At 47.9% G+C, this 23,421-nt stretch overlaps 1 long non-coding RNA gene across 1 annotated transcript; it reads left to right on the forward strand.

Annotated features, from left to right (window-relative positions):
- The first annotated feature begins 6,493 nt into the window (after positions 1-6,493).
- On the forward strand, positions 6,494-8,030 carry LOC120702673. The gene is made up of 2 exons (XR_005686495.1): positions 6,494-6,608; positions 6,689-8,030. It is a non-coding gene; the product is annotated as an uncharacterized LOC120702673 (long non-coding RNA).
- Positions 8,031-23,421: the final 15,391 nt, after the last annotated feature.

Consider the following 23,421-nt stretch of genomic DNA (forward strand, 5'->3'; position numbering starts at 1 on the left):
GGTTTGACACCGCGTGCGACGAGCAGATGCTGCAGATCGGCATGCTCCGACCAGCCGGATAAGTGCTCCAGCCCGTCCGTCAAACTCCGATTCATGAGGTAAACCTCACCACCGGTTCTTTTTTTATCTTTCCAAAGTTTGTTCTATAACATTTGTTCGTAATTTTTTTATCTTCCCAAAGTTTTTCTCCAACTTTTTATTTTAGGATTTCTCTTTATATTTTTTTCTGATTTTTTGTTTCAATTTTTTAACACAAATGCTTGTCTCCAAAAGTTTTTGTCCAGATATTTTTGTGTTCTTTTTTCTCTCCCACACATCTCGATTCCAATTTTTTTGTGCAAAATGTGTTTCTGAAAATTTTGTTTCCTAATTTTTACTCCAATTTCTTTTTTCCATTTTTGGCGTTTGTAATATTTTTGGACAAAAAATATTGATTCAAACTTTCTCTTTTTTCCTCAAAGTTTTCTCTTTTTCACAAAGTTTTGTGTGTTTAATTTTTTTTCCTTGAATTTTTGCTCTGTCACAAATTTTGATTTCAATTTTTATCCAAAATTTATTCGGAATCTTTTTGGACAAAAAAATTGATTCAAACTTTTTGGTTTATCTCTTTTTTATTATATAAATTTGTTTATAATTTGCATTATGTAAATTTTTTATACTTATATAGTTGTATTTATCAATGGGATCCATCGTCACGAATATAATTGGAGGAGCTTACCAAGCGTGGGAACTAGATGAATCCATGCACATTGCACATGCCTTAGAATAGTTCGGTAGGAACTAGCAGATGAATCTATGCACATGCATGTGGAATAGGCAGTGGGGTGCGATTTAATGTTTTTGCGTGCAGCTAGACTCGTTTCCCGGAAAACTAGGAAAGAAAATCAATTTCTTACCTAAAACGGAAATCTACTCTGTCGGAGAATCGATCGCGCAGTCCAATCCTCACGGGCGACCGTAAATTAGGCGGACCCGGTATCCGGCGGCCGGACCCGGGTCCCGCACCGCCGCCGCCGCCTGATCGGCATTGGACGGCCTGGATCACGCTCCAACGGGCAAATTGCGTCCGCCGCGTGATCCGAACCGTCCGTGCTGCATCAACCTAATCACATGCCGCTTAAGCAAACGGGCACCGACGCGCCCGTTCCGTTCCGTTCCGTTCCGGCGGTTGCTTAGCCCGGGCAGGCACCCTCTCCGGCAAGAAGGTGCCAGGATTAGCTCATTTCCATGTGATTTGTGGGGAGCTTTAACTCCCTTTTCCGGTGGCCAATGGCCAAATTGATGGATCGATGATGGGGCGATGGGTGCAGGTGCCGGGGCGAGGGCCAATCAGGCGCCGGTCTTGGCCGAATCATTGCGAGAGGGGGGAGTGTTTTCCAGCCAGCTAATCGGCGATCAGCCAGCCCGCCCGCCGGTCGCCGCGGCGAGTCCCGTGCCGGGGAAGGGTTTGCTTGCTCCCTCCCCTTTTCTCTCTGAACATCCCCCTCGTCGCCTCCCTTTGGGTTGGAAGGTTACTTTCAGTTTCAGACTTTCAGGCCGGCAGGGAGGAAGAAAGGAGGAGTTCGTTCAGGATTTCAGGTCTGGAGGCTGCAGACGTGAGCGACCGGCACCCGTCTCTCCCTTCGCCTAGCTCGTTGCTTGTGCGCTGTGGGCTGCGGCTTTCTTCCTTTCACCCTTTGCTTCTGTAAAGGGGGTGGCTACGCATGGCGTGGCACGGAAAATGCATGTGACAAAAAGCTCAAAGATTGGTGCCTTGCCCCGGGCCGTTTCCAGGAAGCTGAGAGCACGAGGTGTCCCTGTTCGTGTTCTGAAAAACGGCGAGGGCGTCCAGTCCGGTTTTCCCGGTGGCACCGGTAGACGCCAACAGCAGCTAACGAGAAATAAAGGAAAGCTCTCTTCTTTGTTCCTGGTTCCTACTCCCTCCGTTTCAATTATAAGATATTTCAACAATTTTGGAGAGTCAAAGTTTTTTATATTTGACCAACAATAACACAGTTTTTTTTCCCAAGCAAGTTGGGGTAGGCTAGAGATGAAACCCGAAAAAAATAAGTTCAAGATTCAGGCACATTGATAGCTAGTCTCCAAGCGCTCCTATCAAAAGCTATCTTTTTAGAGATATTCCAATCCTTAAGGTCTCTCTTAACCGACTCATCCCACGTCAGTTTAGGTCTACCTCTACCCCTCTTTACATTATAGACCCGCTCAAGAACCCCATTACGCACCGGCGCCTCAGGAGGCCTTCGTTGGACATGTCCAAACCATCTCAACCGATGCTGGATAAGTTTCTCCTCAATTGGTGCCACCCCGACCCTATCCCGAATAACTTCGTTCCGGACTCTATCCCTCCTTGTGTGCCCGCAAAACCACCGCAACATCCGCATCTCTGCTACACTCAGTTGCTGGACATGTCGCCTTTTTATAGGCCAACATTCAGCACTGTATAACATCGCCGGACGAATTGCTGTCCTATAGAATTTGCCTTTTAACTTTTGTGTCACCCTCTTGTCACAAAGGATGCCAGAAGCTTGCCGCCATTTCAACCAGCCAGCTGAAATTCTATGCCTAACATCTTCATCAAAGTCGCCATCCTTTTATAGCACCGATCCTAAATACCGAAAAGTATCCTTCTGGACCACCACTTCACCATCTAGACTAACGTCTCCCCTCACATGACTAGTCGCGCTGAAATCGCACATCATGTACTCGGTCTTGGTCCTACTAAGTCTGAACTCTTTCGACTCTAACGTGCGTCTCCACAGCTCTAACTTCCTATTAACCCCTGCCCTACTCTCGTCAACTAGCACCACATCATCAGCAAAGAGCATACACCAAGGGATCTCACCTTGTATATCCCTTGTGACCTCATCCATCACTAAAGTAAATAAATAAGGGCTCAATGCTGACCCCTGGTGTAGACCTATGTTAATAGAAAAGTCAGTGGTGTTGCCATCATATGTCCGGACAAACATCGTCGCATCCTTGTGCATATCCTTAATGAGGGTAATGTACTTAGTTGGGACTTTGTGGTTCTCCAAAGCCCACCACATGACATTTCTCGGTACTTTGTCATAAGCCTTTTCAAGATCAATGAAGACCATGTGCAAGTCCTTCTTTTGCTCCCTATATCTCTCCATCAATTGTCGTATTAAGAAAATCGCCTCCATGGTTGACCTTCCAGGCATGAACCCAAATTGGTTTTGGGTCACACTTGTCACTCTTCTTAGGCGATACTCGATAACCCTCTCCCAAAACTTCATCGTATGGCTCATCAGCTTAATCCCACGGTAGTTAGTACAACTTTGAACATCGCCCTTATTTTTGAAGATAGGTACTAATATACTTCTCCTCCATTCTTCCGGCATCTTGTTTGACCGAAAAATGAGATTAAAAAGCTTAGTTAACCATACTATTGCTCTATCTCCTAGGCATCTCCACACCTCAATTGGAATACCATCAGGGCCCATCGCTTTACCTCCCTTCATCCTCTTGAAAGCCTCCCCGATCTCTACCTCCTGAATTCTCCTCACAAAACGTCTGTTGGTATCGTCAAAAGAGTCATCTAACTCAAAGGTAGGTCTCTCACTCTCCCCATTAAACAACTTGTCGAAGTACTCTCTCCATCTATCCATGATCTCCTCATCCTTCACTAGCAGTCGATCTGTCCCATCCTCAATGGAGATCTCCCCATTAAACAACTTTTTATATTTGACCAAATTTATATAATAGAATATTAATAATTATTATATAAACTAAGTATCATTAGATTCTTTATTAGTTATATTTTTATACTACATCAATTTGATATCATAAATCTTTATATTTTTTTGTATAATCTTGGTCAAACTTGAGATTACTTTGACTCTCCAAGATTCTTGAGATGCCTTATAATTTAGAACGGAGGGAGTACCTGTTTATATCTTTCTTGCTTTCTCGCCGGGGACGTGTCCGTCCGGACCAATGGAATCGGAGGGCGGAGCTTGGAAAGGCCAGGGTAGCCGATGTGCAAGTGCTACAGTGTTGTGACGCTGCGAGTCTGCAACCAGCCCGCTCGCTGATTGCATCGCTGTCAGTGGGTGCCAACGCAACGGCTTAACTGGGTTGGGTGGCTAGCTAGCCCCCCCCTCACCAAGATCGCCACACCACCATTAACCAGTGGCGGAGCTCCAATAGAAGCATTGGGTTCAGATGACGCCAACGAAATTTGTGTAAGCAAGCATCGTTATATAGTTTGTTAATGGTCTGAACCCAATAAAAAATGTAGCTGAACCCATTGACTTGTAGCTGAACAGTATTGAAGACTAGCCCAGCCCATAAGTTGCAAGAACCAACATGCCACCAAGCAGAAGGAAATCAATAGCCCAATCCCCAGGCCCAGCCTACAAAGTAAAATAAATAGCGTGGCCGGAAGCAGCTTGCCACAGAAACTCATTTACGCCTGGTTGTTCATCTTCTTTGCTCTATACGAAAGGGGAAGAAATCATTCTCCATCAGCTCTGCTGCCCTGGCTGCCCCGACTGGAGTTTGATCTCAAAAATTTCAGAAGTCAGAACCCAACCCAAGTGCGATAAACATCCTCTCCTAGCCTCTTTCTCTCCCCCTTGATCTGGCACCTAGAGTTCTAGCCCCTAGGGTTAGGGTCTGTTACTTTGTTCAGTTGATCAACTTCTCATGGGTAATGGGTTTGTTCGACCTTATTGATCAGGTCATGGAACGTTATTTTCAGAAAAGAAATCGATCATTGGATGATGATGCAGCAGATACTTCAATTTCACGGCCACCCCTTAGACTCAAGCAATCACATGTTGCTGCTACTATTGTTCCACATACTACTCAAAGAGAAATTGATTTAGATGAATTGCCTTATGACCCTGCTGATCGGAAGAGAATTTCAAAGTACACTAGAAATCCTAAGAAGCAAGATGAGATTAGAAGAACATATTTAACCAGGGGACCTTATAGGCCACCACCTAATTTTTATTATCCATACAGGGACATTGGAAGTGATCGTCGAAGATTTAATCCAGAATGGTTTAAGGAATATGGTGGTTGGCTTGAGTATAGTGACAAGGTCCATAAAGCCTTTTGTTTGTGCTACTATCTTTTCAAAGATTGCAATGAAGGACAAGCTGGGAATGATGCATTTGCAATTAAAGGTTGGAATAGTTGGAACAAGAAATGCAGACTAGATACCCATGTGGGCAAGGGTAATGTTAACAGCTTTCATAATGTAGTAGTCAAACGATGTGATGCTTTGATGAATCAAGATCAATCAATTCAGGTTGCCCTTGATAGACAAACTGATTTTACAAAAAATCAAAACCGAATCCGACTTAACACTTCAATTGATTCGGTTAGATACTTGCTGCGTCAAGGCTTAGCTTTTCGAGGTCATGATGAATCAAAGGAGTCAAAAAATAAGGGAAACTTTAGAGAGTTGGTAAGCACTGTCGTGGTGCTGCAAACCACAGCCGGGTGGCGGAAGGCACCCGCCTAAGCCCAGAGGGTGTGTACTCAGGGGTTAGCTAGTCCTAGTTTGATCTCGCTCAAGAACACGATGAACACAGCGGGATTAGAGTGGTTCGGGCTGCCGGAGCGTAATACCCTACGTCCACTGTGTGTTGTATTGCCTTGCCTCGAGAGAGTTCGCGAGAGCTTGTGTGTCTGGAGAGCCCCCCCTGTACAGCGAGCGCCCCCTTTTTATATCTCAAAGGGGGCGCGTACATGGCCGTTGGGACCCCGACAGGTGGGCCCGACGATGCAGTACAAGTTAACGTACTGTTCATAATCATGACGTCGCAGGCGAAGGAGATCCCTCTTCTGGATTCCATTGCCTGCTCCCGGAATCCTCCGTCCGGCGTGTCCAGGCGCTGTCTTGTCGGAGCGGCGCCAGGCATAGCTAGCGGCGTTGCCTGCCACGTAGCTGAACGGGCCGCGTAGCTTGCGGCGTAGGAGGCATGATGGAAAAGTGTCGTGCCGTCGTATCCAATTAATGCGGCAGACGGGCTCTGCGCGGGTGTGGCACAGGCGGCTACACTGTGTACATTGGTAATACGCGGTGCACAGTGAGGCCTGACAAAGGCTGTCCCGCGTGCTGTGGTGACAGAGCACGCCTCAACCATCTGCATTAAATGCGGTGGGTGCGCGAGTCTTCCAGCGGAAGACTTGCGCACGAGTCCGCGCCCGTGCCTCCGGGCCACGTGGCGGCTCCGGACCTCCACGCGGTAAGGGAGGTCCGGATGGAGGCAGGAGGTCCCGGACCCCTATGGGGGGTCCGCGGCCTCGGCTGTCAGCTCGGAGTTTCCCTTCCTTAGGGACATGTGGCGTCTCCGGACCCATACCCCGGCGGAGGACGGGTCCGGGGCCATTGGCTTGGTGAGGAAAGAGCCTGACCCGTGGGGCCTGGCTATTCCGTCCTTCCCGTGCAGTTACGGATAACTACGCGGGTCCTGCCTTCCCGCAGTAAGAGTGGGTATCCCTGTTACAGGGTACCGACAAGCACTTTGACAGATCAGAATGAAGTTGTACGTAATTCTATTAGAAATGCTCCAGAAAACTGTCAATGGATATGTGGAGATATTCAAAAGGAAATTACTAGTTACTTTGCAAAGGTAATGTCATCATTAAAGTATATCATAGAAGTTATAAATTATAATCTGATGTCTAATGAGTATTTTATTCTTTTGAACAGATAACTTTAAAATCCATTATTGAAGAAATTGGAGGTGATGTGTTTAGTTTGTTGATTGATGAGGCTTCCGATGTGTCCGATAAAGAGCAAATGACAGTTGTCTTAAGATATCTTAGCAAGCGTGGATTTATCATTGAACGGTTAGTTGGAGTTGTACATGTGAAGGAAACATCAGCCATATGTCTCAAGGAATCTCTTCAAAAATTATTCACTGATATTGGGTTGAGCATACAACAGGTCAGAGGTCAATGTTATGATGGGGCAAGCAACATGCGTGGTGAGTTCAATGGCTTGAAATCTAAGATTTTGCAAGAGAATAGATCAGCATATTATGTGCATTGTTTTGCTCACCAGCTCCAGTTGGCCATTGTGGCAGTAGCAAAGAAGAATGAAGATATTTCAGATTTTTTCTACATGATATCTGTTTTATTCAATGTGGTGGGAGGTTCTTGCAAAAGAAAAGATATGATTAAAGAGAAACATCGAGATGATATTAGAAAGGCCATTGGGAGTGGACGAATTAGCACTGGGACATGGTTAAATCAGATCAAACTCTTCAGAGAGCAGGTGACACACGTTGGGGTTCACACTATAGAACACTCTCAAGTATAGTGAAGTTGTTCCCAGCCATTGTTTCTGTTTTGAAATATGTTCAGAAAGAAGGAAAAAATGATAAGAAATCTCAGGCACGTGGTCTTTAGCATATTTTGAGACATTTGAATTTGTGTTCTATTTGCATATGATGCTCCATATATTAGGAAGTGCAAATACTTTGTCTCAATCTTTACAAAAAAAGGATCAGGATATCCTGAATGCCATTTCATGTGTGCAATCAACAAGAACTGAGCTGCAAAAATTAAGAGAATGGATGGAACTCACTCCTAGAGAAGGTATATTTGTTCTGTGATGAACATCACATTCAAAGGGAAAACATGCATGAGGAATATGTCAATAGGCATGCACCACGAAGGAAAACCAATAAGACAAATCTCCAACATTACAAAATAGAGGTTCTTAATTCTGTTATTGACTGGCAACTCCAAGAGTTTGATGACCGTTTCAATGAGGTAAATTCTGCATTGCTTCGTCACATGGCTGCTTTCAATCCAAAAGACTCTTTTGCTGCCTTTAACAAGGAGAGTTTAGTGAAGTTAGTTGAGTTTTATCCAGATGATTTTGATTCAGATAAATTGGATGACCTTGGTCATGAACTTGTTACTTACATTGACAATATGAGAGCAGATCAAAGGTTTGACAGTTTGGATGGGATTGCTGATCTTGCTAAATTAATGGTCGAAACAAATAAGCATATTACTTTTCCTTTGGTCTTTCATCTTCTAAAGCTAGTCCTAATATTGCCGGTTGCCACAGCATCAGTGGAAAGACGCTTTTCAGCTATGAATATTGTCAAAAAAAAGTTACGTAACAAAATGGGTGATCAGTTCATGAGTGATTGTCTGATATGCTATGTGGAGAAAGATTTGTTTTCTGCCATTACTAATGATGAGGTGGTTGGTCTTTTTAAGAAGATGAAATTTCGAGAAGGAAAACTTTGAAATGTGAGTGGCTTAACATTCAAATGCGTAAGCATTCAACCTTTAATCTAAATGTTTAATGCAATAGCCCTATATATTGCTAGTGTCATTGATCGAGAACTAATTTTGGTGTGTTAAAATTTTGTTATTACATAGTCGGTCGGTTCATGCTTAGGTTCTTAAGTGAACCCATTGACCAAAATTTCTAGCTCCGCCACTGCCATTAACCCAAAACCTCATAATAAATTTTCATTCCTTTTTTCTTTAAAAGATCAAAACCATCTAGTGTGGTTCTGCTTTGAAGCATGTACAGGCATCATCGGCGCGGCGAGTGTGCAGTGGCACTTGGGTGGCTGATAAGAAAGCTACACAAGGCCCAATCCAACCCACAGGCCAACTTTGGTGAGAGCACACACGGCAGGGACCAGCAGGTAGCACCGCACCAGGATTCGGGGCCTATGTATAGTGTACACTCATCACAGTGTGTCAGTGTCAGTGATCACGCTTTGGCTGGCAAGGTGGTGATTACAAAAGCCATTACCCGTTGTTAGCAGGGAGGGTCGCTGTCTCGTCGGACGACTAAACAGTAAACAACGAGAGCCCCCTCACTGTCGTTTCGCCGCCGCCACTACCCCCCCCCCCCCCCCCCCCCCCCACCACCACACCTGCATGCAGCATAACGGAATGCCACTACTCTACGTCTAGGAAGCACACGCACCACATCAGCATCCGATCTATATTCTACTATTTTATTACTAAATATGCTCGTCTGTTGCTACGGCCGAGGATTATGCGTACGCTATTGCTTGTCGCTTTTTTTAGAAATAACAGAGATAGAGATTAGGATTCTGATTATCGGATCAAGGAATCATTGCTTTCTTTAGAAACAGCAGAGCTAGAGATAGATAATAAAGAGATAGAAATTAGCATTTTTTTTTTAAAAAAGGACAATCGGCAAGAACTCTGCTAGTCATGTATATTTATTAAAAGAAGAGGAGGTACTTTTTCAGCACGAAATGGACCGGCACGGATGTGATCGTTGCTCCTGAAAAAGCGAAATAGCTAGGATTTGTAGTAACAAGTGCTTTGTTGCATTCAGTAGTGTGCCGCGAAAACGAACCTAATAAGCTACTGAGCTAGATAGATGGTAGCTTCCACGGGCTTTCCTCCAATCATTGCACTGTAATCCACTAATCCTACCGCCACCACCACCACCATCATAGCATCGCTCCTAAATCTAAATGCCGTGAAAACAGAAAAGACGCCCGGCGCGCTCTGGCCACCACCACCGTACCGGACGCGAGAAGGCCGCAAACTAGACCTCGAGTCCGATCCCATCCGGTTATTCCGATCCTCCCCCGGCCGCCGGTGCACTGGCCGCGACGATCACCGGCGACGGCGACCGGCACCCAAGTCATCACAGGTCGCAAGCAAGCCATCGTCCCAGCTGTGGAGACGGCGACACGCACCCGGCCGGTACTCCTGCCTCGATCACCTCACGCAGCTGCAGCTCCGTCGTCCACGTCTGCACGCCCTAGGCCCGACCCGGCCAGCAGTTCGCCGCCGGCGTCGCTCTCCGCTCCCCGGCGCCGACTGGTCAATGCAATCCGCCGCCGGCACCAGCCACCAGCCAGTGGCACCGGGCATCTGCTTGCCGCGCGAGCTCCTCACGGCACTGCTGTGCGCTCGTTCGGCCCGGCGTTGCTTTCGAACGCGACACCACCACAGGCAGAACCCGCAAATTAAAGGAGACTAGCTAGGAGACTAGGAGAGCGACGCGGACTGGCACTGCCACGCCACGCACGAACGCATCCATGATTGGGGTGTCGACGGGAGAGCGGCTAGCTCCCGTGCTCCAGGGCCCAGGGTGCCGCGGCTCCCTCGGCAACCCTACTACCCTCCTCGTCGAGACTTGGTGGCTGATCAGGGGGGTTGTTGGGTAGTACGCGTCATCAGTTCGATCGTGTCGCTGTTGACACCGTTAAAATATTGTTGCGGATCGCATGCCGCCTGCTGCGCGCCGAACGTACGGGATCGTCGGAGATGACGTGCGGGACTCCATCGGTCGGGTGGTGGTTGGGTTCAAGCGAGATGCCGGTCGGGGTACGATTATGATCCATCGACCTCTCTCCTGCATGATATGCTGTGTCCTGCTGGCTGCAGCAACTCTCTCTCTCTCTCTCTCTCTCTCTCTCTCTCTCTCTCTCTCTCTCTCTCTCTCTCTCTCTCTCTCTCTCTCTCTCTCTCTCATATCTACCTGCTACGTGCGGACTCTCAGGCCTGTAGTGGGCTAGTGGCACGTACAACGCGAGCGTTGAAGCTTCGTCGATCATGTTCTTCTTCTCCCATTTGGCGGTGTGGAACGGCGGCACTAGCACAGATGCTCTTCTTCTTTCATTGTCGTCGTCGTCGTCCCTGCTTGGAAACGAGAGGAAAGTTTTTTTTATTAAAAAAAAGGAGGACGATTTATGAATGATGAGGAGGACGACGAAGACGCTTGCTGATGGTGCTAGTCTTCGAGGATCTTCCAACAACGTACCTCTCGCAACCGACGGTCAGCGTGGCCCGGACTATGGCGGCGTGTTTTCCAGCCTTTTCGCCATCGCCCGGACCATGAAAATTCTGAACCTGCCATGGTCTCGACGGCTCTGACGGTGTCCGTATCCTCCCCCGGCTCGCCGTCATCTGGAGGCTTTGCTTTTGGGCGCGTTCGATCGGGTGGTGGTTTGGAAGCAAGAGGGGCCGGGGCATGGCTCTGTCAGCAAGTGGTGGTTTAGAATGTTCCAAAGGTAGAAAAGCAGCCTTGATTTTTGACTCGCTCTTCGGTGTGTGATCATTGTGTTACCACAGTTTCCCTCGTTTGGAGACTATTTGGGGGGTAACTATGAAACGAACATGGCACCATTTATGCCATTTCCAGTGATTTTGGTGATCGATTAACAACGCAATCAATGTGATTAATACTTTTGTTAAGTGAACATTTCTAGATCCCAGGGATGAAGTAAATAGGCGTAGCAAGGCCCGAAGGGCCGCCCCTACGGTGGTTCAAAGGACAAGAATTGAAGAGTCCGTGAAGAAATCCAAGTCAAAGAAATCAAGACAGAGATACTCCAGTAGCACCGGAAGAACCGATGCTATAGGTATCGGTGCATCCGATGGTTGTCGGATGATCCGATGGCCTGGCTTTTGATGCAAGCCTGTGAGGCACCGGTTGAACCGACGGATCCACGAAAGGCATCAGTGCATTGGGCATACTATATTCCAGAGACGATGTAAAGTGCCCAGAAGAAGATTCTTCAGCACCAGATGAATCGGTGATGCATCGGTGCATACCATCGGTGTAATGACGTCAGCAGAAGAGTTGAGTGCTGCGAGTGACCGGTTTAACCGACGGCTAAGCATCGGTTCAACCGGTGGTCACTGTGTTAGCTGTCAGGAGTTCAACAGCTACTTCGGGTTATGAGTGACCGGATGAACCGACGCTACCCCAGCCAGAGGCATCGGTTCATCCGATGATACGCAGATTTTCTGCTGACCGTTGGAGCAATGGCTACAAGACTTGGTGGCCTATATATACGCCTCACCCCGGCCATTTGAAGTTTGCTGGAGTTGCTGGACATCCCACAGACACCCAAGAACATCTCCAAGCCATACAAGAGCATCAAGATTATATCCTTAGCCCTTAGCACACTTTGAGAGTGTTGTGTAAAGAATTAGCTCTTAGTGAGTGAGATTGCAAGGCTTCGAGCCTTTGTGCTGTGGTTCATTAGCGAACCAAAATAAGAGCTTGGTGCGCCGGCACCTTGGAGCGTGAAGCTCGCCGGCAACGTCATCGACCCTCCAACTTGGTGTGGAGCGGCGACGACATCTTTGTACGGGGGACGTGGAGACCCCCATCCTTTGTGGAGAAGCTCCTTAGTGGAACCCGGGGCCAAGGTGACCGTGATTGTGTTCACGGAAAAGACTTGGTGGCCGAGTAGCAATACTCTTAGTGAGTGCTACAACAACGTGGATGTAGGTGTGACTTTGTGGCTAACCGAACCACGGGATAAACACCCGCGTCAAGAGTTTGCTATCTCCTATCCCGCTCTTTAAGCTTCCGCATTTAATTCTTACAACATTTGTGCCTTTACTTTCATAGAATAGTTTCTTGTTAGGAAAGGCTATAGGGTGCATAACTCTTTTGGGATAGGGGTTTCACACTAGAACAACCTAGTTGCACATCTAGATAGCTTGAATTAGTTTAAGTTTTGTGCAAACTAGTTGGAGCCATAGGTCAAGTTTTTATTAGTATCTAATTCACCCCTTCCCCCTCTTAGGCTAGAGCACCCGATCACTTTCAAACTAACTACTCTCCACCTCCACTGATGAGACCAAGCACATGGAAAATAGCCACCGCACATCATAGCAAGCTACTCTGTTCACAGTGAAGGTGAGAGAACCGTGGGAAGCCTCATCTCAATGAAAATTTATGTCTACAACTTTTTCTGAAAACTTACTTTTTATTTTGGGATCACTTTCTTTCTTTTCTTTTGCGAAGGTGTGGATTACTTTAATTTCGCGACGTAGGAAATTCACAAAATCTTGGAAAAGTACAAAAGTTTGTGTGCTATATATAGCCGAGATAATGTTCGGGTAGTGTACAACAGTGGTAACTATATCTTTTTGGACCCATTCCCTGCGCGTAGCGCTAGCTTTAATATCCATGCTAATTAATTTTGGGTAAAAATTGAAAACATGCATTATTTTCATAGGAACGCTTTGCGCTGTAGAAAATAAAATAATAAACCACATTTCACTTTCATCGCATCAGCAAATCTTATGGTAACACAAAACACAACGAAGTAGTGACGATGAGACACATGCGGAGTTGCTTTTTTTTGTAGAGTTGAGAGTAGAGTTCTGCAAGAAACACGCTCTTGATGAAAAGGTACGGTGGGGGCATATAAAGAAGGGAAGAAAAGAAAGGATCTGTTTCATTTAGTTGTCACCTCACCTAGTCCCCGTCCCGGTATACCTAATAACAGGGGTCAGGGGCATGTTGCATCAAGTTGCTGGATAATGCTAGGAACCTCTTCATTGCAAATTCTCCGCCCCATTTGCCAGGGTGATTGAATCCAAATAATTCTGGTGGTTGGGGAAACCGGACAAAGGTAACTCCCAATAATTCTGATTTCTAGGGTTTCGTCCAATCAACGCTGTGGTTGTTGCACTCGAGATTTATAAAATGGTGAAGAGAACTAGAAGAGTGCGCATCACTTTCCGAGTCCATGTAGAGTTGATAGTTCATTCCACTACAGTATGCATAGCGGAAAATAGTGATGTTTAAACCAAAATAGTTCATTCCAAATTGGTACATCCATTTGCCCCTAAATAAACCAATTAATTAAAATGAGCCCCTAATAACTTCACCGTGTCAAGTTGACCCTACCAATTAAGCAGTAAAACGATGCATATCTCGAGCTTAAAAATTACTAGAACTTCTTCTCTGTACTTGCTACTACCGTTGTATCTCAGTCAAACTTTTGGCTTAAGATTCTATTTTACTTTTTTTGATCGGGGACTTTGAATCTTATGGGACGTACGAGGCTTGGGTCTGGGGTTACTTGGCCCATGCTTAGAGACATTCATTAGTCTCATAGAGGCCCAGTCTTGGCCCAGTTGTACTACAGACCTGGAAGAAGTTCTAATAAATTTCATCTCATGCAGCCATGCAGCTTAGCACAGCTTTGCACCCCATTCATTCTAGGGTGACAAGCATGGCCTGAGGCACGCACGGGTTGGGGAAATTGATTGATTTTTGACATGAGCTATTATCTAGGGATGCACACACTTACACATCTCAATAGGTGGACACTAGGATTTTTGAATTTTGAAAACTGGATTGGAGTCCTGCACCAACTTCACAGCCACATCATCAATGATACTTGTGCTCATCACATAATCACATTGGTATTGCTTGTCCTTTCAATTTGTTTGTTTTTAGATCAATCTATGGTTTGGATTGGTAAGTCGTAATGAAATAGGAGTATGGTTGAAGCAGAAATTAAACCAGCAAATTGCTCCTCTAAATTCCTATGGGACTTGGCGGAATGAGATGGCAAGAATCGTCAAAATTCAGAATCATGTCTAGATATTTTAAAGAAGAATCATGCATATACATATAGTTACACGTCCAAATAGAAAAGGAATTGAATTACAGCCAACATGTATGGCAGCTGTGCAAACATTCGGACGCCGTTCGATCACTGGCAAAAAAAATGGTTCAATTTGCTTCTCTGTATAGCAGCAGATTTTTTTTAAAAAAAAAGGACTCACAAGAACATTTGATGGCCCATCATGGCTGCATGCACCCCATGCAGCCATGCGAGACCGTTCACGGGCCGCACCACCACCGTTTCGTGTCCTCCTCCGGCGCGAGCACCATGCCGGTCGCACCACCGGAAGTCACACCAGAAGAACTCCCGCCGCCGCTCCAGCCCGCGCCGCCGGCCACCACCGCGGCGCGCGCGGCGTCGGAGTCCTTGCCGGTGAGCCTCTGCACGACGTCCTTGAAGTTGGCCTGGTCCGTGCTCACCTCCCTCGTGACGATGTGCTTCACCTTCACCTTCTGCTGCCCGGCGGCGGCCCTGGTGGCCTCCGCCGCGGGGGGAGCCGGCGGCCTCGACCAGCCGCCGCCGCCGCCGCCTCTCGGCCGTCCTTCCATATCGATCGAGCTGCAGCTTACCCAAGCTCCAGCTCCTCGCAGCACCATGCAGCTTGTTAATTCGATGTCATGGACGGATCGGACCTCCCCTGCAGGGACAAATAATTTATAGGTAGATGACAATGATTTGACCAGCGCCCACTGGCTTCTCCTGCATGCGTGGAGTTGTCTTTTGGGCGACAGGGGACCCAGCAGGGAGGGAAAGGTCGCAGCGTGCGGGTGGAACAGCAGGCAAATCGCCGTTGAACGGAGACGGAGGAAAATCAGAAAATGGGGCCGGTCGATCTTCAGAGGACTAGTCGCCGGCCGGTTCTAGCTAGTTTCAGGATTTAAACTCCGATCCTTCGGATCCATCATCCATCCATGCATGCAGCTAGATCACTGGTGGCTAGCAGTAAAGCCCTGTCGACCTCAATGAAGATCACGGCGCGTGCAGGGTGCCTTTTCTTTTCTAGAGAGAAACACAGGACCGGCCGGAACTCTGAACCTTCTTCTAATCGCGCGATCTCGTGTGGTCGAAGCAGCACGGAAGCTAGCTGTTCCAGTTTCGGGTTGCCGGCTGGACCAGTCGACGGCCACGACGCAGCTGCCGGCCGGGTTTCCTCTTGATCGGCAGGTCCGTACGGAACACGGCCGCGCGCGCGCGCGTGGGGCGTGGAACCGAGATCGCTGCACGTACGCGCGGCCGCCGGAGACCCTTCCTCTCTACCGTCCGGTTCAACATCACCGGGATCTCGTTCCTCATCCGGTCCAGGACTTCTCTACCTCGGTCGATCTGGTGCGGAAAAAGTCTACATAACCCCCTCAGGTTTGATGTCTGGACACTTAACCCCCTGAACTCAAAAACCGAGTATTTTACCCCCAAACTTTGCAAAACCGGACAAATCACCCCCTGGGGTGGTTTTGTGGGCGGTTTTGCTGACGTGGCGCTTCTAGGGCCCACTTGTCAGTGCCACGTGTGCGTTTACTCTCTCCACTCTCTCTCCTCTCTCACACCCTGCCCCAACTCCTGCGGTCCTGCCCACCGCCGCCCGCCCACTCGCTCGCCGTCGGCGCCGCTTGCCTGGGCGCCCGCTCCCCGGCGCCACCTGCGCGCCCACTGCCTGCGTGCGCTCGCCCGGCCGCGGTGGCGGCGGAGCGGCTCGCCGTGCTCCCCCGTGCCCGGCCACGGCGGCGGAGCGGCTCCCGCGAGCGCTCGCCCGCGCGCGCCCGGCGGCGGCGGCGGCGGCGGCTGCAGAGCGGCTCCTATGCGCGCTTGCCCAGCCGCAGCGATGGCGGAGTGGCTCCTGCACGCCCGGCCGGGGCGGAGCGGCTCGCCCTGCTCCCGTGTGACTGGCATGGCGGTAGAGGGGGCCGCATGGGCTAGCAGCGCAGAGGAGGAGGCCACGATGGCTCGCGCACGGGGTCCTCTCGACCACCCACGCCGAGGAGGCGCTCCGCATGGCCAAGTACGCCACCGACGGCGAGCTCGCCACCCCTGGCTCCGCCTTCCTCCCCACCCTCGCCGCCGCCTGCTCCCTGCTCGTCGAGCACTCCCACCGCGTCCCGCTCTCCCTCGTCGAGGCCGCCTTCTGCTCCGCGCCCACCCTCGCCGACCTCGTCTCCCGCATCGCCACCCGCCTGGTCCTCCCTCCCCTCCCGTGCTTCGACTACGCCGCCGCACTCGATCGCGCCGTGCGCCTCTCACCCTCGCTCACCACCGCCTCGCCCAGGCCCGCATCCTCCTCCGCTACGCCTCCAAGTGGAGCTAGCGTAGAGCCGCACGCCTCCGCGGGAGCGCCGCTGCCGGATGCGCTCGGGGGAGCGGGAGCGCCGCCGCCGGGTGCGCGCGGGGGATCTGCCGCCTGGGAGAGAGCAGAGAGTGGGAGAGACATGACAGGTGGGACCATACCACGTGTTCTATGATGTGGCGTCGACATGTGCGCCACGGTGGCAAAACTGCTCACAAAACCACCCCAGGGGGTGATTTGTCCGGTTTTGCAAAGTTTGGGGGTAAAATACCCGATTTTTGAGTTCAGGGGGTTAAGTGTTCCAGACATCAACTTGAGGGGGTTATATAGACTTTTTCCATCTGGTGCCTGGATCTCACGGTGACCGGCGGCGGCGGCGCGCCCGTCTGGTCTTCTGCTCCTCTCGCTTCCTTCCTCCGAGGTGGGTGCGGCCTCCGCGGCCCGTCCGCGTGCCGAGTGCAATTGGGCACGGACCAAGCCGTACTGGGCTGAATATGTTAGGCCTTTTTACCAGACGCGGCCTGCTCTTTCCAGCACCGTCACTTTGTATTGGTTCGGGTGCTAATTGTGGGCCGGCACACCGTTACTGCGTCCGAAGGAAAGAAGCTACGCCAGCCAAGGCGACTCTCATCATCATCTCTTGTACTGCACGATTCCCCGTGCGTTGCTGCAGGGTTTGAGATAGATTTTCGATAAACTATAATAAAAATATAATAATTTTTTAAATAAAAAATTATGTAGAGCATGTAGTAAGACAAATAAAAACTTAGATCGAGTTTGCTAAAAAAAGATAGATTTTTTAATAAAGAAAAACTCGTATAAACGGTGCATTTGTAGAGATTACGTTGAAAGCCATATGAGAAATTTCTTGAATGAAAAATAATAGACTTTTGAGTTCTTTGGCTAGAGAAGAAAGAAACGACTACGACATGGATTTCATGAATATAAGACGTGCACGAAGTTGATTGGATGGTTACAATAACAAAGGTGATGTGGCTGATTGATAGAACTGAGAAATAGTAATAAATTATTATAGATGTCAATAGTGATGCACATGTTGACCTGGCCGGATGAAGTAATCTATAAATAAATAAACTATTATAATTAAATTTTAGTTGATTGCACGACATGTTGACGTGGATAACAAAATGCTAGTGAGTTTTAATTGCAAGTAATAGTGCATTGCTGAGGTAGACAACTTGCATGTTGAGAGAAATATTTAGTGGGGACTAACTATATAGGTTTTATAGAATTTTAGTTGATTGCACGACATGTTGACGTGGATAACAAAATGCTAGTGAGCTTTAATTGCAAGTAAAAGTGCATTGCTGAGGTGGACAACTTGCATGTTAAGAGAAATATTTAGTGGGGACTAACTATATAGGTTTTATAGATACGTGGTGATCATCATTTGCCAAATGGCCCCTTGGATTGTGGCCACGTGCAGCCTAGAACGTAAGGATAAGACAAATTAAAAAAAATTAACAAAAAACCAGGTTCATAATATAATGTAGATTAACAGCGCCAGCTATTCACTATATATATAGTGTTATGGTATAATGCACCTGGGTGCATTTTGTATAGAGAATGCACACACCCTCTCAGTTGCAACTACTGTGACTGTTCTAGTTGCAGCTGGATTGTGTTCAATTGCAACGGTTCGCGTCCAGTTGCAACCGGGCCAGTCCGAGTTGCAACCGGTTTGTGTCCAGTTGTAATTAGTTCCGTCTAGTTGTAGTTGGTCTATTCTTCCTGTTATAATTGATGTAGTCTCTCAATTGCAATTGCAGGGTATAAGTGCATTTTGTACAAAGAATGCACCTTGTTGCAACGTTCACTAACTAGACTTGCAACTAGGTTGTAACTAGTTGAAACCAGTAGCAATTGTCCAAAAACAAGATTCTAAGTGGTCGCAACTAGTGCTAACTACGCTACAGTCAAGTTGCAATTGTAATGTAGCTATGATAGGAACTCATAGTATCGTGATGTTGCAATTACATACTTGAAAAAAAAAAGTTCATCAAATATAGTCTTCATAGATCTCGTTTTGTTAAGCACCTTTTTTTCCAACGACCTGATGCAAATATATCTGAAATCGGAGCTACGGTTGAAGAGATATTATATTTTTTTTATCCAAATCAATAAAAGATTTTCTGCATGCCGCTTCCTGGTGGGTGGCGGGATTGAGCTGTGGTTGGTTGGCGAATCCGGTAGAGGGTCTGTGCATTTGCTAGCAAATGCGCCTTGATGCACCTCATTGCATTTTAGCCTCGCCGTATATGTATCAGGGTGCTGGCTACCTTGGTCCTCCTGTTCAAATAGCAAGTAAGCGCACGTAACGGTGGCAGCGGCGATGTGCACTGCAATTTGTAGGTAATCTTCCATACCTTAACGTTGGAGGTGCCGGGTAAGGCTTCGGCCGTAGTTGTTGCTGCGAGAACGTTGGTGTCGATGCAGCCTTTTCCAACCTGAAAAAATTATGACGGCAGTTAAACAAAAAGTTTGGTAAAAAAAAGGGAGTTTCCAACCTTTTGGACAGGGGGATTCTGTTAGGCCACGGCCAAAATCAACAGGGTGCCGTGGATTGAATTGCTTGCCTGGGTTGCCGTCGTCACGGATTGTTGTACTTGGATTTGGTTCTGAACCTTCTTGCATGCCGTGGAACTGCAATTATAAATATGAGGAATAAGAACATACTCAAAACAGAATTAAAAGAGTAGCTCTGCACGTCAATGGTATCGTCGACCTCAACGTCAACAACTATTGCTGCCGCTAGGGGGGAAAAGAAACCTGGTGATGTTGCATGTGGTCGCTGGCGTTGTACTCGTCCATGGCGGATGAATCACCAAGACCTCTGTAAATTTTTGCTCACTTTCCTTTACCTGCCTATTTGTGGACATGGAGTTGCTTATGGCCTCGGTTGCAGTTGATTCGTAAGGAAATGTGGACGGCGAAAAAAGACACCCACAAAATGAGAAGTGGGGGGGGGGGGGTTACCTGGCCTCCGTCCCTGAGCTTTCGCTGCATGCCTGACTGAGAAAAGCAACAGCTGGCTTATACTCCCTCCTTCCCTGTTTATAAGGCATACACGTATATCAAGATTCAAACCTTGTCATCTTTGACCAATAATTTGACTATTAAATTTTTATTTTTATAATGCAAATTTCATATGATTGGATTCATAATCAAATATATTTTACAATGATTATAAGTTTATAATCAAAAGTGATATAATATATGATAAATAAATGGTCAAAGTGTTGTTTAGAAGACCGTGTCATGTTCCACCATGCCTTATAAACGGGGAAGGAGGGAGTATACAAGATTGGTAGCGCCATCTTGCCGGGTGGGTAGCTGCCATAACTTGAGGCTGTTCTTGTGTGTGGAGTTCCTGTACCTGTCGAGGTCAAAGTAAAGAGACGGTGTGGCAGCAGCGTGGAGATTAGACATTTCTCTATACGGCGGGCTAAATGGTGAACGAAGATGTACGTACAAGTAAATGCCAAGTTCAAATTCTTCAGAGCCGTGCATGATGCTGGATACGCAATCAATGCCACCGATCTTCGTCGTGGCAAGCAAAACTGAATGCAGTGGGCCACATTACACCGGCCTCCACTCAAATTGGAGTACATGCACAGGATACGGGTTAAATGCGCGTCAAGTTTTTACACAGCTACCGCGCTGCACCTGCTTTGTGGAGGTGGGATTAAACTTGATTGGCCAGTTGGAATAGAGGAACGCAGGGCATTGGTTGGATTTGCAGGCAGGCAGGGCGGGCAGGCGAACGGCTTGCATGGAGGCAGCGGGGGGGGGGGGGTGTGGGGAGGGGGGAGTTGACCAAAGCTGGGGGCAGCGCGAGGCGTGCCGCCGCGTACTGCAGTACAACTCCACTGCTGGAGTCAGTGCAAAAAATGAATGTGTGTGTGGGGGGGTGGGGGCAGCTGGCGTGCCCACAGCGATGCTCTGTCGGCGTGGAGAGGACTCGTTTCCCACTAGGCGAATAACACCGACCGCTAACTGCTAATCCGGAGGAGCGCTCGTGCATGGGTCAAAAAACTAGGCGAATAAAAAAATGGTAGTAGGCGATGTCCTCCCCCTCACCTACTGACTCTGTGTCAGACACTCAAAATTATAGGTCAGTGATTTCAGTGATGACATCGCATGGGGTACGTTAATTGTTGCGGGAGCTTGCCGTCCGATCCGGATCTAAGGCTCCTGCGCGGTGGGGGTAGCTACCCACCGTTGTAGCTGGTAATTTCCGATATATATATATATCTTCATGTGGTGTATATCTGGCACACATATCGTTTGATATCTAATATGATTTATGCGTACTTCTGATTTATCATTTTCTCCAAAAACGACTTGGAATCAGGGGTGCAGCGCAGTGAGCCCCTCCTGCATTTTTGCGCCACAGGAAGGAGCTTATTAGGAGTGCTGAAGGTTGAAGAAGAAGAAATTTACCCTCAATTGTTTTAATTTTCTAGATCCACCCCTGCTTGCAAGTTGCAAAGAGCACTGCATACCGGACCTGCATCTGCACATCCAGCCTTCCAGTGGAATTTTTTCTCTCGATTCCCTGAAAGCTAGTTGACTACCAGGCATATCATCCCGTGCTCAAAGTTCGAGGGTAAGACGATGACGTAAAAGCTAGTAGCAGCTAGGCACTCCGTCCCCATCAGTTGGATGCCAGGCAAATGCAATCCTCAGTTGGATGCCAGGCAAATGCAATCCGATTCTTGGGCTCCCGTCCGGCCGTCCCTGTCCAACAATGTTCTTCATTGTTTTTGAGCTTTAGATCCGATCTCAGGCCGTTACCAAAATGATGCCTTTTTTTTTATCCTCATGCAAACTTTGGAATCTCCGGGGCGCCAAAGCTACCGGAGATAAGGCTGCAGAGGTGGCGGTGCAATTTTTTCCACGAATTGACTTAGGATTCCGTCCGGCAGTTAGTTAGTAGTAAAGGATACCTCGCTGAAGTGATGCAGCTCCGGTTACCTCAGGAATAGCACAAGCTTATCTGTCCAGCCAGGTCTAAATGTACGAGTTGTCACTAAAAAGGACTAAAAAGCAGAACAATATAGAATCATCGCCACTCATGAAAAAGCATATGGCGATTGGAAAATGAAAATATGTTTTGCAGAATATATTTGATATTGGTGCATTTAAATTTCGTAAGAAAAAGTACCTTCATATGCATGCCTTTATTTTGTGTAAAACGAATACTTGCATATACGAATCGCGGGGCTTAGCTGATAAGGTTCCTTGTGGTGGAACCTACCTACCCGGATTTGAGTCTTTGATTCGGCACGGAGTACTCGCATTTTTCTGAATATATTTCAAAATTTAACCAGTGCTATTCTTTCAGTGAGAATATACCAGTGTCTGCATCAGTGTTTCGAAGAAAATGAATATTTGTATATACATGCGCCTCATTTCTTCATGAAAACATGCAGGAGGCCGGGTTCTTTTGGGCGACAAGAACGATTGGTACGCATCCTCCCACGCCAGGTAGCCGTGCTGCCTCAACTGCTGATCCAGCACGGTGGACGCGCCGCGCTGCGACACACAAACACACATGGAAGCAGCTCATCGACATACTCCCAGTTGATCGGTCGGCCGGTCGGAGCAGGAGAATTCTAAAACGTCATGCGTGCTGTCATTAGAAAGGCACGAGGAGAAAGGGTTATACGACCTTTTGTTCCTGGGAAATCCATGCACGCACGTATGCTCTCCGTGATCAACAACGAATAGCCAATGCATTATGCATAATGCTGGCTCTTTTTCTCCTTAAGAAAAAAATAAAAAAAATGAAAAACGAGGTATGAGTAGGATAAATATGATGCTTAGAGCATCTCTAGCTGTTCCTTCGAGAGCTCAAGTGAACGATAACTTGAAAAGTTAGAGAACCTAAATGATCACTTTGAGAGCTCGTGGACCCATATGAGAATGTGGGAACAGTACTAAGGACCTGCGATGCATTTCACTTGAAAATGGGTTCTTTAATCCCCAAGTCATCTTGAAAATGTGGGAACATTTTGGGCATATTAATTGAAGTTCAGCATTCGAGTGTTAACATATTTGACTTAGTTTATTAAGTAGTTACTACTCAATCTCAGAACTTCTGTACAAGTGTTTGACAGCATTGACTTTTGTACATGATATTTGACCATTTATCATAATAAAAAAATATGTAAATATTATTGTTATTTGTTGCGACTTGTTTCATCATTGAAAGTACTTTAAGCATGACTTACGTTTTACATATTTGCACGAGTTAAATACACCAACGGCCCTCGAACTTGTCTCCAGGTGCCACTTAGGTCCACGAACTCGCAAAATCGAAATCTAGCACCCTGAACTTGTTAAGTTGTGCCACTTAGGTCCATACCCTTTCAAGGGGCATGAATATATGCAAAAATGCCCTTAAGTTTTATCATCTTCCCTTCCATGCGCCCTCCGCCGCTTCCTCCCCTGCGCCCTCCGCCGCGCTCTCCCCCTCCTAGCTCCCTCCGCCGCCCCTACCCCTCCCTGCTCCCTCTGCCGCCCCCTCCCACTCACTGCTCCGGTGGCTCCGCCACCGAGCGCGTGTGCCGGCCCCGCCGACTCAGCTCCTCCGCTCGATGCCGCGATGCGCCAAGGACGGGGCGGATCCAGGCCACGCTCTCGTTCCTCTCCACCGCGGCCTCCATCGCGCAGCTCCGCCGGGCGCACCCCTCCTCGCTCCTCCCTCCTTTGTGCCGGCGCACCCCTCCTCACGGT

The sequence above is a fragment of the Panicum virgatum genome, chromosome 4K (genome assembly GCF_016808335.1).
Source record: "Panicum virgatum strain AP13 chromosome 4K, P.virgatum_v5, whole genome shotgun sequence".
NCBI lineage: Eukaryota > Viridiplantae > Streptophyta > Magnoliopsida > Poales > Poaceae > Panicum > Panicum virgatum.